The 22,963-nt window shown below is 42.2% G+C and overlaps 1 pseudogene; it reads left to right on the forward strand.

Moving 5' to 3' along the window:
• Positions 1-294: 294 nt before the first annotated feature.
• The window catches only part of LOC118474112 (pentatricopeptide repeat-containing protein At2g36240-like), a 40,659-nt pseudogene continuing 17,990 nt past the window's right edge, over positions 295-22,963 (forward strand).

Here is a 22,963-nt window from a genome sequence, read left to right on the forward strand (position 1 = left end):
AGAAACCTTCGGACATACGCCTAGAGGTATTCTTCATGGTCCTGGGTACACTGGAATAAAGCTTGTGCAGTAACAGGCTTCGTCTGAAACCCTTGGAAGTTGGTTATAAACATATCCTTCAGCTTCTGCCAAGAGGTGATTGTCCCTGGCCGAAGAGAGGAGTACCAGGTTTGAGCAACACTTTTGACGGCCATGACAAAAGACTTTGCCATGACTGCAGTGTTGCCACCATACGAAGATATGGTTGCTTCATAGCTCATCAAGAATTGCTTCAGGTCTGTATGACCATCGTACATGGGGAGCTGGGGTGGCTTGTAAGACTAGGGCCATGTTGTAGCCTGCAATTCTGTTGAGAGAGGAGAAGCATCATCAAAAGCAAAATTTCCATGATGGAAATCTTCATACCAGTCGTCCTCATTGTAGAAGCCTTCTTGATGAAGCTCTCTGCGCGGAGGCCTTCGGTTCTGATCATCTTGAACAAGATGATGACCCTCTTCCGAAGCTTCATCTATCTGTCTTTGAATATCAGCTAGACGAGCCATCTTCTCCTTCTTTCGTTGCACCTGCTGCTGAAGGATCTCCAGGTTTTGGATCTCCTGATCCAAGTCGTCCTCCGGAGGCGTTGGACTAGCGGCCTTCCTCTTCTGGCTTTGGGCCTCCCTAAGGGAAAGGACGTCCTGATTGGGGTCCAGCGGCTGCAGAGTGGCAGCCCCTGTTGCTGAAGCTTTTTTCGGCGGCATGACGAAGGTGATGCTTGCCGAAGGTATTCAAAGCTCAAGAAATGTAAGTGAGTTCATCGGAGGTGGGCGCCAATGTTGGGGACTTGTTCTCAAATGCTATGAATCAAGAACAAGGCAACATAAAATGTTAAATATCAAAGCCCTTCGTCCTTCGGATCATTATTTCCCTTCGGATATAATGATTCTAGGACGAAGGTCATGGAGGACATACCTTCACGATCATGATAAAAGATTGAGTGTATTCATACAAAGTACAGAAAGTAACATAATTTTTGTAAACATTATTATTAATCTACTTCCATTTATATTACTTGTATAAACAATGATGAATTACAAATGTACCTTCGGTTTGAAGGAAAGATAATACAGGCGTGACGCAAAAGTGAATGCCAAGTCAGCGTGAACAGGACAGGAGTACTGTTCATCTATTTATAGGCACGGGACGCAGCCTGTGAAAAATTACATTAATGCCCTTTATACTTATCAATAACTATATAGCAATTCTTCAGGGTCTAATTTGGCTTTTCATCTTTAAGTCGGTTCCCCTTTTCTGCTGTCATGCCGAAGCTTATCTGTGCATAGCTTCGTGATGATCTTTTCCTTCGTCACAATCGCCTTTCGTTCCACTCAAGCTTCGTCTTGACCATACTCTTTTATACTCATAATCCGATTCCGAAGATACCTGTTCACACATTTCACTTGGAAAACATTATCAAATCATGTTTTTGAGGACCTTTGGAAGCCGAAGGCCCCCAACAATCACATTCTCGGATTTCTGGTGGAGACCATTTCTTGGTAAAAAATCCATACGTGTTAGCCTTCTGTATTATTGAAAATGGTCGTTGATCACTATTTTCGACAAAAAATGGGCGTTGTGTGGCCATTGATCAACGACCAGAGGCCCATACACCTCACCCCACATATGTTTCCTTGCCATAGATCACATTCTTGGACTTATGGTGGAGACCATTTCTTGGTCAAAAATCCATAGGTGTTACCCTTCAGTGTCATTGAAAATGGTCGTTCATGGCTATTTTTGACAAAAATGGGGGTTATGTGGCCATTGATCATCGACCAAAGGCTCGTACACCTCACCCCACATATGTTTCCTTTCCATAGATCACATTTTGGATTTCTGGTGGAGACCATTTCTTGGTCAAAAATCCGTAGGTGTTAGCCTTCGGTATTATTGAAAATGGTCGTTCATGGCTATTTTTGACAAAAATGGGGGTTCTTTGGCCATTGTTAATAGACCAGAGGCTCATACACCTCACCCCACATATGTTTCCTTTCCATAGATCACATTCTTGGATTTCTCGTGGAGACCATTTCTTGGTCAAAAATCCGTAGGTGTTAGCCTTCGGTATTATTGAAAATGGTCGTTCATGGCTATTTTCATCAAAAATGGGGGTTGTGTGGCCATTTATCATCGACCAGGCTCGTACACCTCACCCCACATATGTTTTCTTGCTATAGATCACATTCGTGGATTTCTGGTGGAGACCATTTCTTGGTCAAAAATTCGTACGTATGTGGGGTGAGGTGTATGGGCCTCTGGTAGTTGATCAATGGCCACACAATGCCCATTTTTTGTCGAAAATAGCGATCAACGACCATTTTCAATAATACAGAAGGCTAACACGTATGGATTTTTGACCAAGAAATGGTCTCCACCAGAAATCCGAGAATGTGATATATGGCAAGGAAACATATGTGGGCTGAGGTGTACGAGCCTCTGGTCGATGATCAATGGCCACACAACCCCCATTTTGTCGAAAATAGCCATGAACGACCATTTTCAATAATACCGAAGGCTAAGGAAACATATGTTAGCCTTCAGTATTATTGAAAATGATCGTTCATGGCTATTTTCGACAAAATGGGGGTTGTGTGGCCATTGATCATCGATCAGAGGCTCGTACACCTCACCCCACATATGTTTCCTTGCCATAGATCACATTCTTGGATTTCTAGTGGAGACCATTTCTTGGGCAAAAATCCGAATGTGTTAGCCTTCGGTATTATTGAAAATTGTCATTCATGGCTATTTTTGACAAAAATGGGGGTTGTGTGGCCATTAATCTTTGACCAGAGGCTCATACACCTCACTACACATATGTTTCCTTGCCATAGATCACATTCTTGGATTTATGGTGGAGACCATTTCTTGGTCAAAAATCCGTAGGTGTTAGCCTTCAGTGTCATTGAAAATGGTCGTTCATGGCTATTTCTGACAAAAATGGGGGTTGTGTGGCCATTGATCATCGACCAGAGGCTCGTACACTTCACCCCATATAGGTTTTCTTGCCATAGATCACATTCTTGGATTTCTGGTGGAGACCATTTCTTAGTCAAAAATCCGTTGGTGTTAGCCTTCGGTATTATTGAAAATGGTCGTTCATGGCTATTTTCGACTAAAATGGGGGTTGCGTGGCCATTTATAATCGACCAGAGGCTCATACACCTCACCCCACATGTGTTTCCTTGCCATAGATCACATTCTTGGATTTCTGGTGGAGACCATTTATTGTTCAAAAATTTGTACGTGTTAGCCTTCAGTATTATTGAAAATGGTCATTCATGGCTATTTTCGACAAAAATGGGGGTTGTGTGGCCATTGATCGTCGACCAGAGGCTCGTAAACCTCACCCCACATATGTTTCCTTGCCATAGATCACATTCTTTGATTTCTGGTGGAGACCATTTCTTGGTCAAAAATCTGAATGTTTTAGCCTTCGGTACTATTGAAAATGGTCGTTCAGGGCTATTTTCGACAAAAATGGGGGTTGTGTGGCCATTGATATTCGACCAAAGTCTCATACACCTCACTACACATGTTTCCTTTCCATATATCACATTCTTGGATTTATGGTGGAGACCATTTCTTGGTAAAAAATCCGTAGGTGTTAGCGTTCAGTGTCATTGAAAATGGTTGTTCATGGCTATTTTCGACAAAAATGGGGTTTGTGTGGCCATTGATCATCGACCAGAAGCTCGTAGACTTCACCCCACATATGTTTTCTTGCCATAGATCACATTCTTGGATTTCTGGTGGGGACCATTTCTTGGTCAAAAATTCGTTGGTGTTAGCCTTCGGTATTATTGAAAATGGTCGTTCATGGCTATTTTCGACAAAAATGGGGGTTGTGTGGCCATTTATCATCGACCAGAGGCTCATACACCTCACCCCACATATGTTTCCTTGCCATAGATCACATTCTTGGATTTCTGGTGGAGACCATTTCTTGGTAAAAAATCCGTAGGTGTTAGCCTCTGGTATTATTGAAAATGGCCGTTCATGGCTATTTTCATCAAAAATGGGGGTTGTGTGGCCATTTATCATCGACCAGAGGCTCGTACACCTCACCCCACATATGTTTCCTTACCATAGATCACATTCTTGGATTTTTGGTGGAGACCATTTCTTGGTCAAAAATTCGTACGTGTTAGCCTTCAGTATTATTGAAAATGGTCGTTCATGGCCATTTTCGACAAAATGGGGGTTGTGTGGCCATTGATCATCGACCAGAGGCTCGTACACCTCACCCCACATATGTTTCCTTGCCATAGATCACATTCTTGGATTTCTGGTGGAGACCATTTCTTGGGCAAAAATCTGAATGTGTTAGCCTTCGGTATTTTTGAAAATGGTCATTCATGGCTATTTTCGACAAAAATGGGGGTTGTGTTGCCATTGATCTTCGATCAGAGGCTCATACACCTCACTACACATATGTTTCCTTGCCATAGATCAAATTCTTGGATTTATGGTGGAGACCATTTCTTGGTCAAAAATCCATAGGTGTTAGCCTTCAGTGTCATTCAAAATGGTCGTTCATGGTTATTTTCGACAAAAATGGGGGTTGTGTGGCCATTGATCATCGACCAGAGGCTCGTACACTTCACCCCACATATGTTTTCTTGCCATAGATCACATTCTTGGATTTCTGGTGGAGACCATTTCTTGGTCAAAAATCTGTTGGTGTTAGCCTTCGGTATTATTGAAAATGGTCGTTCATGGCTATTTTCGACTGAAATGGGGGTTGTGTGGCCATTTATCATCGACCAGAGGCTCATACACCTCACCCCACATATGTTTCCTTGCCATAGATCACATTCTTTGATATCTGGTGGAGACCATTTCTTGGTCAAAAATCCGTACGTGTTAGCCTTCGCTATTATTGAAAATGGTCATTCATGGCTATTTTCGACAAAATGGGGGTTGTGTGGCCATTGATCATCGACCAAGGGCTCGTACACCTCACCCCACATATGTTTCCTTGCCATAGGTCACATTCTTTGATTTCTGGTGGAGACCATTTCTTGGTAAAAAATCCGAATGTGTTAGCCTTCGGAACTATTGAAAATGGTCGTTCATGGCTATTTTCGATAAAAATGGGGGTTGTGTGGCCATTGATATTGGACCAGAGGCTCATACACCTCACTACACATATGTTTCCTTGGCATAGATCACATTCTTGGATTTATGGTGGAGACCATTTCTTGGACAAAAATCCGTAGGTGTTAGCCTTCAGTGTCATTGAAAATGGTCGTTCATGGCTATTTTCGACAAAAAATAGGGTTGTGTGGCCATTGATCGTCGACCAGAGGCTCATACACCTCACCCCACATATGTTTCCTTGCCATAGATCACATTCTTGGATTTCTGGTGGAGACCATTTCTTGGTCAAAAATCCGTAGGTGTTAGCCTTCGGTATTATTGAAAATGGTCGTTCATGGCTATTTTCGACAAAAATGGGGGTTGTGTGGCCATTGATCATCGACCAGAGGCTCATACACCTCACCCCACATATGTTTCCTTGCCATAGATCACATTCTTGGATTTCTGGTGGAGACCATTTCTTGGTCAAAAATCCGTAGGTGTTAGCCTCTAGTATTATTGAAAATGGTCGCTCATGGCAATTTTCATAAAAAATGGGGGTTGTGTGGCCATTTATCATCGACTAGAGGCTCATAAACCTCACCCCGCAAATGTTTCCTTGCCATAGATCATATTCTTGGATTTCTGGTGGAGACCATTTCTTGGTCAAAAACTCGTACGTGTTAGCCTTCGGTATTATTGAAAATGGTCGTTCATGGCTATTTTCGGCAAAATGGGGGTTGTGTGGCCATTGATCATCGACCAGAGGCTCGTACACCTCACCCCACATATGTTTCCTTGCCATAGATCACATTCTTGGATTTCTGGTGGAGACCATTTCTTGGGCAAAAATCTGAATGTGTTAGCCTTTGGTATTTTTGAAAATGGTCATTCATGGCTATTTTCGACAAAAATGGGGGTTGTGTGGCCATTGATCTTCGACCAGAGGCTCATACACCTCACTACACATATGTTTCCTTGCCATAGATCACATTCTTGGATTTATGGTGGAGACCATTTCTTGGTCAAAAATCCGTAGGTGTTAGCCTTCAGTGTCATTGAAAATGGTCGTTCATGCCTATTTTTGACAAAAATTAGGGTTGTGTGGCCATTGATCGTCGACCAGAGGCTCATACACCTCACCCACATATGTTTCCTTGCCGTAGATCACATTATTCGATTTCTGGTGGAGACCATTTCTTGGTCAAAAATCCGTAGGTGTTAGCCTTCGGTATTATTGAAAATGGTTGTTCATGGCTATTTTCGACAAAAATGGGGGTTGTGTGGCCATTGATCATCGACTAGAGGCTCATACACCTCACCCCACATATGTTTCCTTGCCATAGATCACATTCTTGGATTTCTAGTGGAGACCATTTCTTGGTCAAAAATCCGTAGGTGTTAGCCTCTAGTATTATTGAAAATGGTCGCTCATGGCTATTTTCATAAAAAATGGGGGTTGTGTGGCCATTTATCATCGACTACAGGCTCATAAACCTCACCCCACATATGTTTCCTTGCCATAGATCACATTCTTGGATTTCTGGTGGAGACCATTTTTTGGTCAAAAACTCGTACGTGTTAGCCTTCGGTATTATTGAAAATGGTCGTTCATGGCTACTTTCGGCAAAATGGGGGTTGTGTGGCCATTGATCATCGACCAGAGGCTCGTACACCTCACCCCACATATGTTTCCTTGCCATATATCACATTCTTGGATTTCTGGTGGAGACCATTTCTTGGGCAAAAATCCGAATGTGTTAGCCTTTGGTATTTTTGAAAATGGTCATTCATGGCTATTTTCGACAAAAATGGGGGTTGTGTGGCCATTGATCTTCGACCAGAGGCTCATACACCTCACTACACATATGTTTCCTTGCCATAGATCACATTCTTGGATTTATGGTGGAAACCATTTCTTGGTCAAAAATCCGTAGGTGTTAGCCTTCAGTGTCATTGAAAATGGTCGTTCATGGCTATTTTCGAGAAAAATTAGGGTTGTGTGGCCATTGATCGTCGACCAGAGGCTCATACACCTCACCCCACATATGTTTCCTTGCTGTAGATCACATTCTTGGATTTCTGGTGGAGACCATTTCTTGGTCAAAAATCCGTAGTTGTTAGCCTTCGGTATTATTGAAAATGGTTGTTCATGGGTATTTTCGACAAAAATGGGGGTTGTGTGGCCATTGATCATCGACCAGAGGCTCATAAACCTCACCCCACATATGTTTCCTTGCCATAGATCACATTCTTGGATTTCTGGTGGAGACCATTTCTTGGTCAAAAACTCGTACGTGTTAGCCTTCGGTATTATTGAAAATGGTCGTTCATGGCTATTTTCGGCAAAATGGGGGTTGTGTGGCCATTAATCATCGACCAGAGGCTCGTACACCTGACCCCACATATGTTTCCTTGCCATATCTCATATTCTTGTATTTCTGGTGGAGACCATTTCTTGGGCAAAAATCCGAATGTGTTAGCCTTTGGTATTTTTGAAAATGGTCATTCATGGCTATTTTCGACAAAAATGGGGGTTGTGTGGCCATTGATCTTTGACCAGAGGCTAATACACCTCACTACACATATGTTTCCTTGCCATAGATCACATTCTTGGATTTATGGTGGAGACCATTTCTTGGTCAGAAATCCATAGGTGTTAGTGTTTAGTGTCATTGAAAATGGTCGTTCATGGCTATTTTCGACAAAAATGGGGGTTGTGTGGCCATTGATCATCGACCAGAGGCTCGTACACTTCACCCCACATATGTTTTCTTTCCATAGATCACATTCTTGGATTTCTGGAGGAGACCATTCCTTGGTCAAAAATCTGTTGGTGTTAGCCTTCGGTATTATTGAAAATGGTCGTACATGGCTATTTTGGACTAAAATGGGGGTTGTGTGGCCATTTATCATCGACCAGAGGCTCGTGCAATTCACCCCACATATGTTTCCTTGCCATAGATCACATTCTTGGATTTCCGGTGGAGACCATTTCTTGGTCAAAAATTGGTACGTGTTAGCCTTCAGTATTATTGAATATGGTCATTCATGGCTATTTTCGACAAAAATGGGGGTTATGTGGCCAATGATCATCGACTAGAGGCTCGTACACCTCACCCCACAAATGTTTCCTTGCCATAGATCACATTCTTGGATTTTCGGTGGAGACCATTTATTGGTCAAAAATCTGTACGTGTTAGCCTTCAGTATTACTGAAAATGGTCATTCATGGCTATTTTCGACAAAAATGGGGGTTGTGTGGCCATTGATCATCGACCAGAGGCTCCTAAACCTCACCCCACATATGTTTCCTAGCCATAGATCACATTCTTTGATTTCTGGTGGAGACCATTTCTTGGTCAAAAATCTGAATTTTTTAGCCTTCGGTACTATTGAAAATGGTCGTTCATGGCTATTTTCGACAAAAATGGGGGTTATGTGGCCATTGATATTCGACCAAAGGCTCATACACGTCACTACACATATGTTTCCTTGCCATAGACCACATTCTTGGATTTATTGTGGAGACCATTTCTTGGTCAAAAATCCGTAGGTGTTAGCCTTCAGTGTCATTGAAAATGGTCGTTCATGGCTAGATTCGACAAAAATGGGGTTTGTGTGGCCATTGATCATCGACCAAAGGCTCGTACACTTCACCCCACATATGTTTTCTTGCCAGAGATCACAATCTAGGATTTCTGCTGGAGACCAATTATTGGTCAAAAATCTGTTGGTGTTAGCCTTCGGTATTATTGAAAATGGTCGTTCATGGATATTTTCGAATAAAATGGGGGTTGTGTGGCCATTTATCATCGACCAGAGGCTCATACACCTCACCCCACATATGTTTCCTTGCCATAGATCACATTCTTGGATTTCTTGTGGAGACCATTTCTTGGTCAAAAATCCGTACGTGTTAGACTTCGGTATTATTGAAAATGGTCATTCATGGCTATTTTCGACAAAAATGGGGGTTGTGTGGCCAATGATCATCAACCAGAGGATCGTAAACCTCACCCCACATATGTTTCCTTGCCATAGATCACATTCTTGGATTTCTAGTGGAGACCATTTCTTGGTCAAAAATCCGTAGGTGTTAGCCTCTAGTATTATTGAAAATGGTCGCTCATGGCTATTTTCATAAAAAATGGGGGTTGTGTGGCCATTTATCATCGACTAGAGGCTCATAAACCTCACCCCACATATCTTTCCTTGCCATAGATCACATTCTTGGATTTCTGGTGGAGACCATTTCTTGGTCAAAAACTCGTACGTGTTAGCCTTCGGTATTATTGAAAATGGTCGTTCATGGCCATTTTCGGCAAAATAGGTGTTGTGTGGCCATTGATCATCGACCAGAGGCTCGTACACCTCACCCCACATATGTTTCCTTGCCATAGATCACATTCTTGGATTTCTGGTGGAGACCATTTCTTGGGCAAAAATCCGAATGTGTTAGCCTTTGGTATTTTTGAAAATGGTCATTCATGGCTATTTTCAACAAAAATGGGGGTTGTGTGGCCATTGATCTTCGACCAGAGGCTCATACACCTCACTACACATATGTTTCCTTGCCATAGATCACATTCTTGGATTTATGGTGGAAACCATTTCTTGGTCAAAAATCCGTAGGTGTTAGCCTTCAGTGTCATTGAAAATGGTCGTTCATGGCTATGTTCGACAAAAATTAGGGTTGTGTGGCCATTGATCATCGACTAGAGGCTCATACACCTCACCCCACATATGTTTCCTTGCTGTAGATCACAATCTAGGATTTCTGGTGGAGACCATTTCTTGGTCAAAAATCCGTTGGTGTTAGCCTTCGGTATTATTGAAAATGGTCGTTCATGGATATTTTCGACTAAAATGGGGGTTGTGTGGCCATTTATCATCGACCAGAGGCTCATACACCTCACCCCACATATGTTTCCTTGCCATAGATCACATTCTTGGATTTCTGGTGGAGACCATTTCTTGGTCAAAAATCCGTACGTGTTAGCCTTCGGTATTATTGAAAATGGTCATTCATGGCTATTTTCGACAAAAATGGGGGTTGTGTGGCCAATGATCATCAACTAGAGGCTCGTAAACCTCACCCCACATATGTTTCCTTGCCATAGATCACATTCTTTGATTTCTGGTGGAGACCATTTTTTGGTCAAAAATCCGAATGTGTTAGCCTTCAGTGTCATTGAAAATGGTCGTTCATGGCTATTTTTGACAAAAATTAGGGTTGTGTGGCCATTGATCATCGACCAGAGGCTCGTACACCTCAACCCACATATGTTTTCTTGCCATAGTTCACATTCTTGGATTTATGGTGGAGACCATTTTTTGGTCAAAAATCCATAGTTGTTAGCCTTCAGTGTCATTGAAAATGGTTGTTCATGGCTACTTTCGACAAAAATAGGGGTTGTGTGGCCATTGATCATCGACTAGAGGCTCATACACCTCACCCCACATATGTTTCTTTGCCATAGATCACATTCTTGGATTTCTGGTGGAGACCATTTCTTGGTCAAAAATCCGTAGGTGTTAGCCTTCGGTATTATTGAAAATGGTCGTTCATGGCTATTTTCGACAAAATGGGGGTTGTGTGGCCATTGATCATCGACCAGAGGCTCATACACCTCACCCCACATATGTTTCCTTGCCATAGATCACATTCTTGGATTTCTGATGGAGACCATTTCTTGGGAAAAAAATCCGAATGTGTTAGCCTTCGGTATTTTTGAAAATGGTCATTCATGGCTATTTTCGACAAAATGGGGGTTGTGTGGCCATTGATCTTCGACCAGAGGCTCATACACCTCACTACACATATGTTTCCTTGCCATAGATCACATTCTTTGATTTATGGTGGAGACCATTTCTTGGTCAGAAATCCATAGGTGTTAGCCTTTAGTGTCATTGAAAATGGTCGTTCATGGCTATTTTCGACAAAAATGGGGGTTGTGTGGCCATTGATCATCGACCAGAGGCTCGTACACTTCACCCCACATATGTTTTCTTGCCATAGATCACATTCTTGGATTTCTGGAGGAGACCATTTCTTGGTCAAAAATCTGTTGGTGTTAGCCTTCGATATTATTGAAAATGGTCGTTCATGGCTATTTTTGACTAAAATGGGGGTTGTGTGGCCATTTATCATCAACCAGAGGCTCGTACAATTCACCCCACATATGTTTCCTTGCCATAGATCACATTCTTGGATTTCTGGTGGAGACCATTTCTTGGTCAAAAATCCGTACGTGTTAGCCTTCGGTATTATTGAAAATGGTCATTCATGGCTATTTTCGACAAAAATGGGGGTTGTGTGGCCATTGATCTTCGACCAGAGGCTCATACACCTCACTACACTTATGTTTCCTTGCCATAGATCACATTCTTGGATTTATGGTGGAGACCATTTTTTGGTCAAAAATCCATAGGTGTTAGCCTTCAGTGTCATTGAAAATGGTCGTTCATGGCTATTTTTGACAAAAATGGGGGTTGTGTGGCCATTGATCATCGACCAGAGGCTCGTACACTTCACCCCACATATGTTTTCTTGCCATAGATCACATTCTTGGATTTCTAGAGGAGACCATTTCTTGGTCAAAAATCTGTTGGTGTTAGCCTTCGGTATTATTGAAAATGGTCGTTCTTGGCTATTTTTGACTACAATGGGGGTTGTGTGGCCATTTCTCATTGACCGGAGGCTCGTACAATTCACCCCACATATGTTTCCTTGCCATAGATCACATTCTTGGATTTCTGGTGGAGACCATTTCTTGGTCAAAAATCCGTACGTGTTAGCCTTCGGTATTATTGAAAATGGTCATTCTTGGCTATTTTCGACACAAATGGGGGTTGTGTGGCCATTGATCTTCGACCAGAGGCTCATACACCTTACTACACATATGTTTCCTTGCCATAGATCACATTCTTGGATTTATGGTGGAGACCATTTCTTGGTCAAAAATCCATAGGTGTTAGCCTTCAGTGTCATTGAAAATGGTCGTTCATGGCTATTTTCGACAAAAAATGGGGGTTGTGTGGCCATTGATCATTGACCAGAGGCTCGTACACTTCACCCCACATATGTTTTCTTGCCATAGATCAGAATCTTGGATTTCTCGTGGAGACCATTTGTTGGTCAAAAATTCGTAGGTGTTAGCCTTCAGTGTCATTGAAAATGGTCATTCATGGCTATTTTCGACAAAAATGGGGGTTGTGTCGCCATTGATCATCGACCACAGGATCGTACACCTCACCCCACATAAGTTTCCTTGCCATATATCACATTCTTGGATTTCCGGTGGAGACCATTTCTTGGTCAAAAATCCGTAGGTGTTAGCCTTCGGTATTATTGAAAATGGTCGTTCATGGCTATTTTCGACAAAAATGGGGGTTGTGTGGCAATTGATCATCGACCAAAGGCTCATACACCTCACCCCACATGTGTTTCCTGGCCATAGACCACATTCTTGGATTTCTGGTGGTGACCATTTCTTGGTAAAAAATCCGTAGGTGTTAGCCTTCGGTATTATTGAAAATGGTCGTTCATGGCTATTTTCGAAAAAATGGGGGTTGTGTGGCCATTGATCATCGACCAAAGGCTCATACACCTCACCCCACATATGTTTCCTTGCCATAGACCACATTCTTGGATTTCTGGTGGAGACCATTTGTTGGTCAAAAATCCGTAGGTGTTAGCTTTCGGTATTATTGAAAATGGTCGTTCATGGCTATTTTCATCAAAAATGGGGGTTGTTTGGCCATTTATCATCGACCAGAGGCTCGTACACCTCACCCCACATATGTTTCCTTGCCATAGAGCACACTCTTGGATTTCTGGTGGAGACCATTTCTTGGTCAAAAATTCGTACATGTTAGCCTTCGGTATTATTGAAAATGGTCGTTCATGGCTATTTTCGACAAAATGGGGGTTGTGTGGCCATTGATCATCGACCAGAGGCTCGTACACCTCACCCACATATGTTTCCTTGCTGAAGATCACATTCTTGGATTTCTGGTAGAGACCATTTCTTGGTCAAAAATCCGTACGTGTTAGCCTTCGGTATTATTGAAAATGGTCGTTCATTGCTATTTTTGACAAAATAGAGGTTCTGTGGCCATTGATCATCGACCAGAGGCTCATACACCTCACCCACATATTTTTCCTTGACATAGACCACATTTTTGGATTCTGGTGGTGACCATTTCTTGGGCAAAAATCCGGATGTGTTAGCCTTCGGTATTATTCAAAATGGTCATTCATGGCTATTTTCGACAAAAATGGGGGTTGTGTGGCCATTTATCTTCAACCAGAGGCTCATACACCTCACTACACATATGTTTTCTTGCCATAGATCACATTCTTGGATCTATGGTGGAGACCAGTTCTTGGTCTAAAATCCATAGGTGTTAGCCTTCAGTGTCATTGAAAATAGTCGTTCATGGCAATTTTCGACAAAAATGGGGGTTGTGTGGCCATTGATAATCGACCAGGTGCTTGTACACCTCACCCCACATATGTTTCCTTGCCATAGATCACATTCTTGGATTTCTAGTGGAGACCATTTCTTGGACAAAAATCCGTATGTGTTAGCCTTTGGTATTATTGAAAATGGTCGTTCATGGCTATTTTCGACAAAAATGGGGGTTGTGTGGCCATTTATCATCGACCAGAGGCTCGTACACCTCACCCCACATATTTTTAATTGCCATAGATCACAATCTTGGATTTCTCGTGGAGACCATTTCTTGGTCAAAAATCCATACGTGTTAGCCTTCGGTATTATTGAAAATGGTCGTTCATGGCTGTTTTCGACAAAAATGGGGGTTGTGTGGCCATTGATCATCGACCAGAGGCTCGTACACCTCACCCCAAATATGTTCCTTGCCATAGATCATATTCTTGGATTTCTGGTGGAGACGATTTCTTGGTCAAAAATCTGTAGGTGTTAGCCTTCGGAATTATTGAAAATGGTCGTTCATGGCTATTTTCGACAAAAAATGGGGGTTGTGTGGCCATTGATCATCGATCAGAGGCTCGTACACCTCACCCCACATATGTTTCCTTGCCATAGATCACATTCTTGGATTTCTGGTGGAGACCATTTAATGGTCAAAAATCTGTAGGTGTTAGCCTTCGGTATTATTCTAAATGGTCGTTCATGGCTATTTTCAACAAAAATGGGGGTTGTGTGGCCATTGATCATCGACCAGAGGCTCATACACCTCACCCCACATATGTTTCCTTGTCATAGATCACATTCTTGGATTTCTGGTGGAGACCATTTCTTGGTAAAAAATTCGTACGTGTTAGCCTTCGGTATTATTGAAAATGGTCATTCATGGCTATTTTTAACACAAATGGGGGTTGTGTGGCCATTGATCTTCGACCAGAGGCTCATACACCTCACTACACATATGTTTCCTTGCCATAGATCACATTCTTGGATTTATGGTGGAGACCATTTCTTGGTCAAAAATCCATAGGTGTTAGCCTTCAGTGTCATTGAAAATGGTCGTTCATGGCTATTTTCGTCAAAAATGGAGGTTGTGTGGCCATTGATCATCGACCAAAGGCTCGTACACTTCACCCCACAAATGTTTTCTTGCCATAGATCACAATCTTGAATTTCTCGTGGACACCATTTGTTGGTCAAAAATTCGTAGGTGTTAGCCTTCACTATCATTGAAAATGGTCATTCATGGCTATTTTCGACAAAAATGGGGGTTGTGTCGCCATTGGTCATCGACCAGAGGCTCGTACACCTCACCCCACATAAGTTTCCTTGCCATAGATCACATTCTTGGATTTCTGGTGGAGACCATTTCTTGGTCAAAAATCCGTAGGTGTTAGCCTTCGGTATTATTGAAAATGGTCGTTCATGGCTATTTTCGACAAAAATGGGGGTTGTGTGGCAATTGATCATCGACCAAAGGCTCATACACCTCACCCCACATATGTTTCCTTGCCATAGACCACATTCTTGGATTTCTGGTGGAGACCATTTCTTGGTCAAAAATCCATAGGTGTTAGCCTTCAGTGTCATTGAAAATGGTCGTTCATGGCTATTTTCGACCAAAATGTGGGTTGTGTGGCCATTGATCATCGACCAGAGGCTCGTACACTTCACCCCACATATGTTTTCTTGCTATAGATCACATTCTTGGATTTCTGGTGGAGACCATTTCTTGGTCAAAAATCTGTTGGTGTTAGCCTTCGGTATTATTGAAAATGGTCGTTCATGGCTATTTTCGACTAAAATGGGGGTTGTGTGGCCATTTATCATCGACCAGAGGATCGTACACCTTACCCCACATATGTTTACTTGCCATAGATCACATTCTTGGATTTCTGGTGGAGACCATTTCTTGGTTAAAAATCCGTACATGTTAGCCTTCGGTATTATTGAAAATGGTCATTTATGGCTATTTTCGACAAAAATGGGGTTGTGTGGCCATTGAATATCGACCAGAGGCTCGTACACCTCACCCCACATATGTTTCCTTGCCATAGATCACATTCTTGGATTTCTGGTGGTGACCATTTTTGGTCAAAAATCCGTAGGTGTTAGCCTTCGGTATTATTGAAAATGGTCGTTCATAGCTATTTTCGACAAAAATGGGGGTTGTGTGGCCATTGATCATCGACCAAAGGCTCATACACCTCACCCCACATATGTTTCCTTGTCATAGACCACATTCTTGGATTTCTGGTAGAGACCATTTGTTGGTCAAAAATCCGTAGGTGTTAGCCTTCGGTATTATTGAAAATGGTCGTTCATGGCTATTTTCATCAAAAATGGGGGTTGTGTGGCCATTTATTATCAACCAGAGGCTCGTACACCTCACCCCACATATGTTTCCTTGCCATAGATCACATTCTTGGATTTCTAGTGGAGACCATTTCTTGGTCAAAAATTCGTACGTGTTAGCCTTCGGTATTATTGAAAATGGTCGTTCATGGCTATTTTCGACAAAATAGAGGTTCTGTGGCCATTGATCATCGACCAGAGGCTCATACACCTCACCCACATATGTTTCCTTGCCGTAGATCACATTCTTGGATTTCTGGTGGAGACCATTTCTTGGGCAAAAATCCGAATGTGTTAGCCTTCGGTATTATTGAAAATGGTTATTCATGGCTATTTTCGACAAAAATGGGGGTTGTGTGGCCATTTATCTTCAACCAGAGGCTCATACACCTCACTACACATATGTTTTCTTGCCATAGATCACATTCTTGGATCTATGGTGGGGACCAGTTCTTGGTCAAAAATCCATAGGTGTTAGCCTTCAGTGTCATTGAAAATGGTCGTTCATGGCTATTTTCGACAATAATGGGGGTTGTGTGGCCATTGATAATCGACCAGAGGCTCATACACCTCACCCCACATATGTTTCCTTGCCATAGATCACATTCTTGGATTTCTGGTGGAGACCATTTCTTGGTCAAAAATCCGTAGGTGTTAGCCTTCGGTATCATTGAAAATGGTCGTTCATGGCTATTTTCGACAAAAATGGGGTTTGTGTGGCCATTGATCATCGACCAGAGGCTCATACACCTCACCCCACATATGTTTTATTGCCATAGATCAAAATCTTGGATTTCTCATGGAGACCATTTCTTGGTCAAAAATCCGTACATGTTAGCCTTCGATATTATTGAAAATGGTCGTTCATGGCTATTTTCGACAAAAATGGGGGTTGTGTGGCCATTGATCATCGACCAGAGGCTCGTACACCTCACCCCACATATGTTTCCTTGCCATAGATCAAATTATTGGATTTCTGGTGGAGACCATTTCTGGTCAAAAATCCGTAGGTGTTAGCCTTCGATATTATTATAAATGGTCGTTCATGGCTATTTTCGAAACAATGGGGGTTGTGTGGCCATTGATCATCGACCAGAGGCTCATACACCTCACCCCACATATGTTTCCTTGCCATAGATCACATTCTTGGATTTCTAGTGGAGACCATTTCTTGGGCAAAAATCCGAATGTGTTAGCCTTCGGTATTTTTGAAAATGGTCATTCATGGCTATTTTCGATAAAAATGAGGGTTGTTTTGCCATTGATCTTCGACCAGAGGCTCATACACCTCACTACACTTATGTTTCCTTGCCATATATCATATTCTTGGATTTATGGTGGAGACCATTTCTTGGTCAAAAATCCATATGTGTTAGCCTTTAGTGTCATTGAAAATGGTCGTTCATGGCTATTTTCGACAAAATAGAGGTTCTGTGGCCATTGGTCATCGACCAGAGGCTCATACACCTCACCCCACATATGTTTCCTTGCCATAGATCACATTCTTGGATTTCTGGTGGAGACCATTTCTTGGTCAAAAATCAGTAGGTGTTAGCCTTCGGTATTATTGAAAATGGTCATTCATGGCTATTTTCGACAAAAATGGGGGTTGTGTGGCCATTTATCTTCAACCAGAGGCTCATACACCTCACTAAACATATGTTTTCTTGCATATATCACATTCTTGGATCTATGGTGGAGACCAGTTCTTGGTCAAAAATCTGTAGGTGTTAGCCTTCAGTGTCATTGAAAATAGTTGTTCATGGCTATTTTCGACAAAAATGGGGGTTGTGTGGCCATTGATAATCGACTAGAGGCTCGTACACCTCACCCCACAAATGTTTCCTTGCCATAGATCACATTCTTGGATTTCTGGTGGAGACCATTTCTTGGTCAAAAATTCGTATGTGTTAGCCTTCGGTATTATTGGAAATGGTCGTTCATGGCTATTTTCGACAAAAATGGGGGTTCTGTGGCCATTGATCATCGACCAGAGGCTCGTACACCTCACCCCATATATGTTTCATTACCATAGATCACATTCTTGGATTTCTGGTGGAGACCATTTCTTGGTCAAAAATCCGTAGGTGTTAGCCTTCGGTATTATTGAAAATGGTCATTCATGGCTATTTTCGACAAAAATGGGGGTTGTGTGGCCATTTATCTTCAACCAGAGGCTCATACACCTCACTAAACATACGTTTTCTTGCATATATCACATTCTTGGATCTATGGTGGAGACCAGTTCTTGGTCAAAAATCTGTAGGTTTTAGCCTTCAGTGTCATTGAAAATAGTCGTTCATGGCTATTTTCGACAAAAATGGGGGTTGTGTGGCCATTGATAATCGACTAGAGGCTCGTACACCTCACCCCACAAATGTTTCCTTGCCATAGATCACATTCTTAGATTTCTGGTGGAGACCATTTCTTGGTCAAAAATTCGTATGTGTTAGCCTTCGGTATTATTGGAAATGGTCGTTCATGGCTATTTTCGACAAAAATGGGGGTTGTGTGGCCATTTATCTTTGACCAGAGGCTCGTACACCTCACCCCACATATGTTTCATTACCATAGATCACAATCTTGGATTTCTCGTGGAGAACATTTCTTGGTCAAAAATCCGTACGTGTTAGCCTTCTATATTATTGAAAATGGTCGTTCATGGCTAGTTTCGACAAAAATGGGGGTTGTGTGGCCATTGATCATCGACCACAGGCTCGTACACCTCACCCCACATATGTTTCCTTGCCATAGATAATATTCTTAGATTTCTGGTGGAGACGATTTCTTGGTCAAAAATCCGTAGGTGTTAGCCTTCTGTATTATTGAAAATGGTCGTTCATGGCTATATTCGACAAAAATGGGGGTTGTGTGGCCATTGATCATCGACCAGAGGCTCGTACACCTCACCCCACATATGTTTCCTTGCCATAGATCACATTCTTGGATTTATGGTGGAGACCGTTTCTTGGTCAAAAATCTGTAGGTGTTAGCCATCGGTATTATTGAAAATGGTCGTTCATGGCTATTTTCGACAAAAATGGGGGTTGTGTGGCCATTGATCATCGACCAGAGGCTCACACACCTCACCCCACATATGTTTCCTTGCCATAGATCACATTCTTGGATTTCTGGTGGAGACCATTTCTTTGTCAAAAATCCGTAGGTGTTAGCCTCTAGTATTATTGAAAATGGTCGTTCATTTATGACCAAGAAATGGTCTCCACCAGAAATCCAAGAATGTGATCTATGGCAAGGAAAAATTTGTGGGGTGAGGTGTACGAGCCTCTGGTCGATTATCAATGGCCACACAACCCCCATTTTTGTCGAAAATAGCCATGAACGACTATGTTCAATGACACTGAAGGCTAACACCTACGGATTTTTGACCAAGAACTGGCCTCCACCATAGATCCAAAAATGTGATATATGGCAAGAAAACATATGTGTAGTGAGGTGTATGAGCCTCTGGTTGAAGATAAATGGCCACACAACCCCCATTTTTGTCGAAAATAACCATGAACGACCACGACCATTTTCAATAATACCGAAGGCTAACACCTACGGATTTTTGAGCAAGAAATGGTCTCCACCAGAAATCCAAGAATGTGATCTATGGCAAGGAAACATATGTGGGGTGAGGTGTATGAGCCTCTGGTCGATGATCAATGGCTACAGAACCTCTATTTTGTCGAAAATAGCAATGAACGACCATTTTCAATGACACTAAAGGCTAACACCTATGGATTTTTGACCAAGAAATGGTCTCCACCATAAATCCAAGAATGTGATATATGGCAAGGAAACATATGTTTAGTGAGGTGTATGAGCCTCTAGTCAAAGATCAATGGAGAAACAACCCCCATTTTTATCGAAAATAGCCATGAATGACCATTTTCAAAAATACCGAAGGCTAACACATTCGGATTTTTGCCCAAGAAATGGTCTCCACCAGAAATCCAAGAATGTGATCTATGGCAAGGAAACATGTGTGGGGTGAGGTGTACGAGCCTCTGGTCGATGATCAATGGCCACACAACCCCCATTTTGTCGAAAATAGCCATGAACGACCATTTTCAATAATACCGAAGGCTAACACATACAAATCTTTGACCAAGAAATGGTCTCCACCAGAAATCCAAGAATGTGATCTATGGCAAGAAACATATGTGGGGTGAGGTGTACGAGCCTCTGTTTGATGATAAATGGCCATATAACCCCTATTTTTTATCAAAATAGCTATGAACGACCATTTTCAATAATACCAGAGGCTAACACCTACAGATTTTTGACCAAGAAATGGTCTCCACCAGAAATCCAAGAATGTGATCTATGGCAAGGAAACATATGTTGGGTGAGGTGTATGAGCCTCTGGTCGATGATCAATGGCCACACAACCCCCATTTTTATCGAAAATAGCCATGAACGACCATTTACAATAATATCGAAGGCTAACACCTACGGATTTTTGACCAAGAAATGGTCTCCACCAGAAATCCAAGAATTTGATCTATGGCAAGGAAACATATGTGGGGTGAGGTGTACGAGCCTCTGGTCGATGATCAATGGCCACAGAACCCCCATTTTTGTCAAAAATAGCCATGAACGACCATTTTCCATAATACCGAAGGCTAACACCTACGGATTTTTGACCAAGAAATCGTCTCCACCAGAAATCCAAGAATATGATCTATGGCAAGGAATTATATGTCGGGTCAGGTGTACGAGCCTCTGGTCGATGATCAATGGCCACACAACCCCCATTTTTGTCGAAAATAGCCATGAACGACCATTTTCAATAATACCGAAGGCTAACACGTTCGGATTTTTGACCAAGAAATGGTCTCCAAGAGAAATCCAAGATTTTGATCTATGGCAATAAAACATATGTGGGGTGAGGTGTACGAGCCTCTGGTCGATGATCAATGGCCACACAACCCCCATTTTTGTCGAAAATAGCCATGAACGACCATTTTCAATAATACCGAAGGCTAACACCTACGGATTTTTGACCAAGAAATGGTCTCCACCAGGAATCCAAGAATGTGATCTATGGCAAGGAAACATATGTGGGGTGAGGTGTATGAGCCTCTGGTCGATTATCAATGGCCACACAACCCCCATTATTGTCGAAAATAGCCATGAACGACTATTTTCAATGACACTGAAGGCTAACACCTATGGATTTTTGACCAAGAACTGGTCTCCACCATAGATCCAAGAATGTGATCTATGGCAAGAAAACATATGTGTAGTGCGGTGTATGAGCCTCTGGTTGAAGATAAATGGCCACACAACCCCCATTTTTGTCGAAAATAGCCATGAATAACCATTTTCAATAATACCGAAAGCTAACACATTCAGATTTTTGCCCAAGAAATGGTCTCCACTAGAAATCCAAGAATGTGATCTACGGCAAGGAAACATATGTGGGTGAGGTGTATGAGCCTCTGGTCGATGATCAATGGCCACAGAACCTCTATTTTGTCGAAAATTGCCATGAACGACCATTTTCAATAATACCGAAGGCTAACACGTACGGATTTTTGACCAAGAAATGGTCTCCACCAGAAATCCAAGAATGTGAACTACGGCAAGGAAACATATGTGGGTGAGGTGTACGAGCCTCTGGTCGATGATCAATGGCCACACAACCCCCATTTTGTCGAAAATAGCCATGAACGACCACGACCACTTTCAATAATACCGAAGGCTAACACGTACGAATTTTTGACCAATAAATGGTCTCCACTAGAAATCCAAGAATGTGATCTATGGCAAGGAAACATATGTGGGGTGAGGTGTACGAGCCTCTGGTTGATGATAAATGGCCACACAACCCCCATTTTTGATGAAAATAGCCATGAACGACCATTTTCAATAATACCGAAGGCTAACACCTACGGATTTTTGACCAACAAATGGTCTCCACCAGAAATCCAAGAATGTGGTCTATGGCAAGGAATCATATGTGGGGTGAGGTGTATGAGCCTTTGGTCGATGATCAATGGCCACACAACCCCCATTTTTGTCGAAAATAGCTAAGAACGACCATTTTCAATAATAACGAAGGCTAACAGCTACGGATATTTGACCAAGAAATGGTCACCACCAGAAATCCAAGAATGTGATCTATGGCAAGGAAACATATGTGGGGTGAGGTTTAGGAGCCTCTGGTTGATGATCATTGGCCACACAACCCCCATTTTTGTTGAAAATAGCCATGAATGACCATTTTCAATAATACCGAAGGCTAACACGTACGGATTTTTGACCAAGAAATGGTCTCCACCAGAAATCCAAGAATGTGATCTATGGCAAGGAAACATATGTGGGGTGTGGTGTATGAGCCTCTGGTCGATGATAAATGGCCACACAACCCCCATTTTAGTCGAAAATAGCCATGAATGACCATTTTCAATAATACCGAAGGCTAACACCAACGGATTTTTGACCATGAAATGGTATCCACCAGAAATCCTAGAATGTGATCTCTGGCAAGAAAACATATGTGGGGTGAAGTGTACGAACCTCTGGTCGATGATCAATGGCCACACAAACCCCATTTTTGTAGAAAATAGCCATGAACGACCATTTTCAATGACACTGAAGGCTAACACCTACGGATTTTTGACCAAGAAATGGTCTCCACAATAAATCCAAGAATGTGATCTATGGCAAGGAAACATATGTGTAGTGAGGTGTATGAGCCTTTGGTCGAATATCAATGGCCACACAACCCCCATTTTTGTCGAAAATAGCCATGAACGACCATTTTCAATAGTACCGAAGGCTAAAACATTCAGATTTTTGACCAAGAAATGGTCTCCACCAGAAATCAAAGAATGTGATCTATGGCAACGAAACATATGTGGGGTGAGGTTTACGAGCCTCTGGTCGATGATCAATGGCCACACAACCCCCATTTTTGTCGAAAATAGCCATGAATGACCATTTTCAATAATACTGAAGGCTAACACGTACAGATTTTTGACAAATAAATGGTCTCCACCGGAAATCCAAGAATG

The sequence above is a fragment of the Zea mays genome, unplaced genomic scaffold, assembly GCF_902167145.1.
Source record: "Zea mays cultivar B73 unplaced genomic scaffold, Zm-B73-REFERENCE-NAM-5.0 scaffold_22, whole genome shotgun sequence".
Taxonomy (NCBI): Eukaryota; Viridiplantae; Streptophyta; class Magnoliopsida; order Poales; family Poaceae; genus Zea; species Zea mays.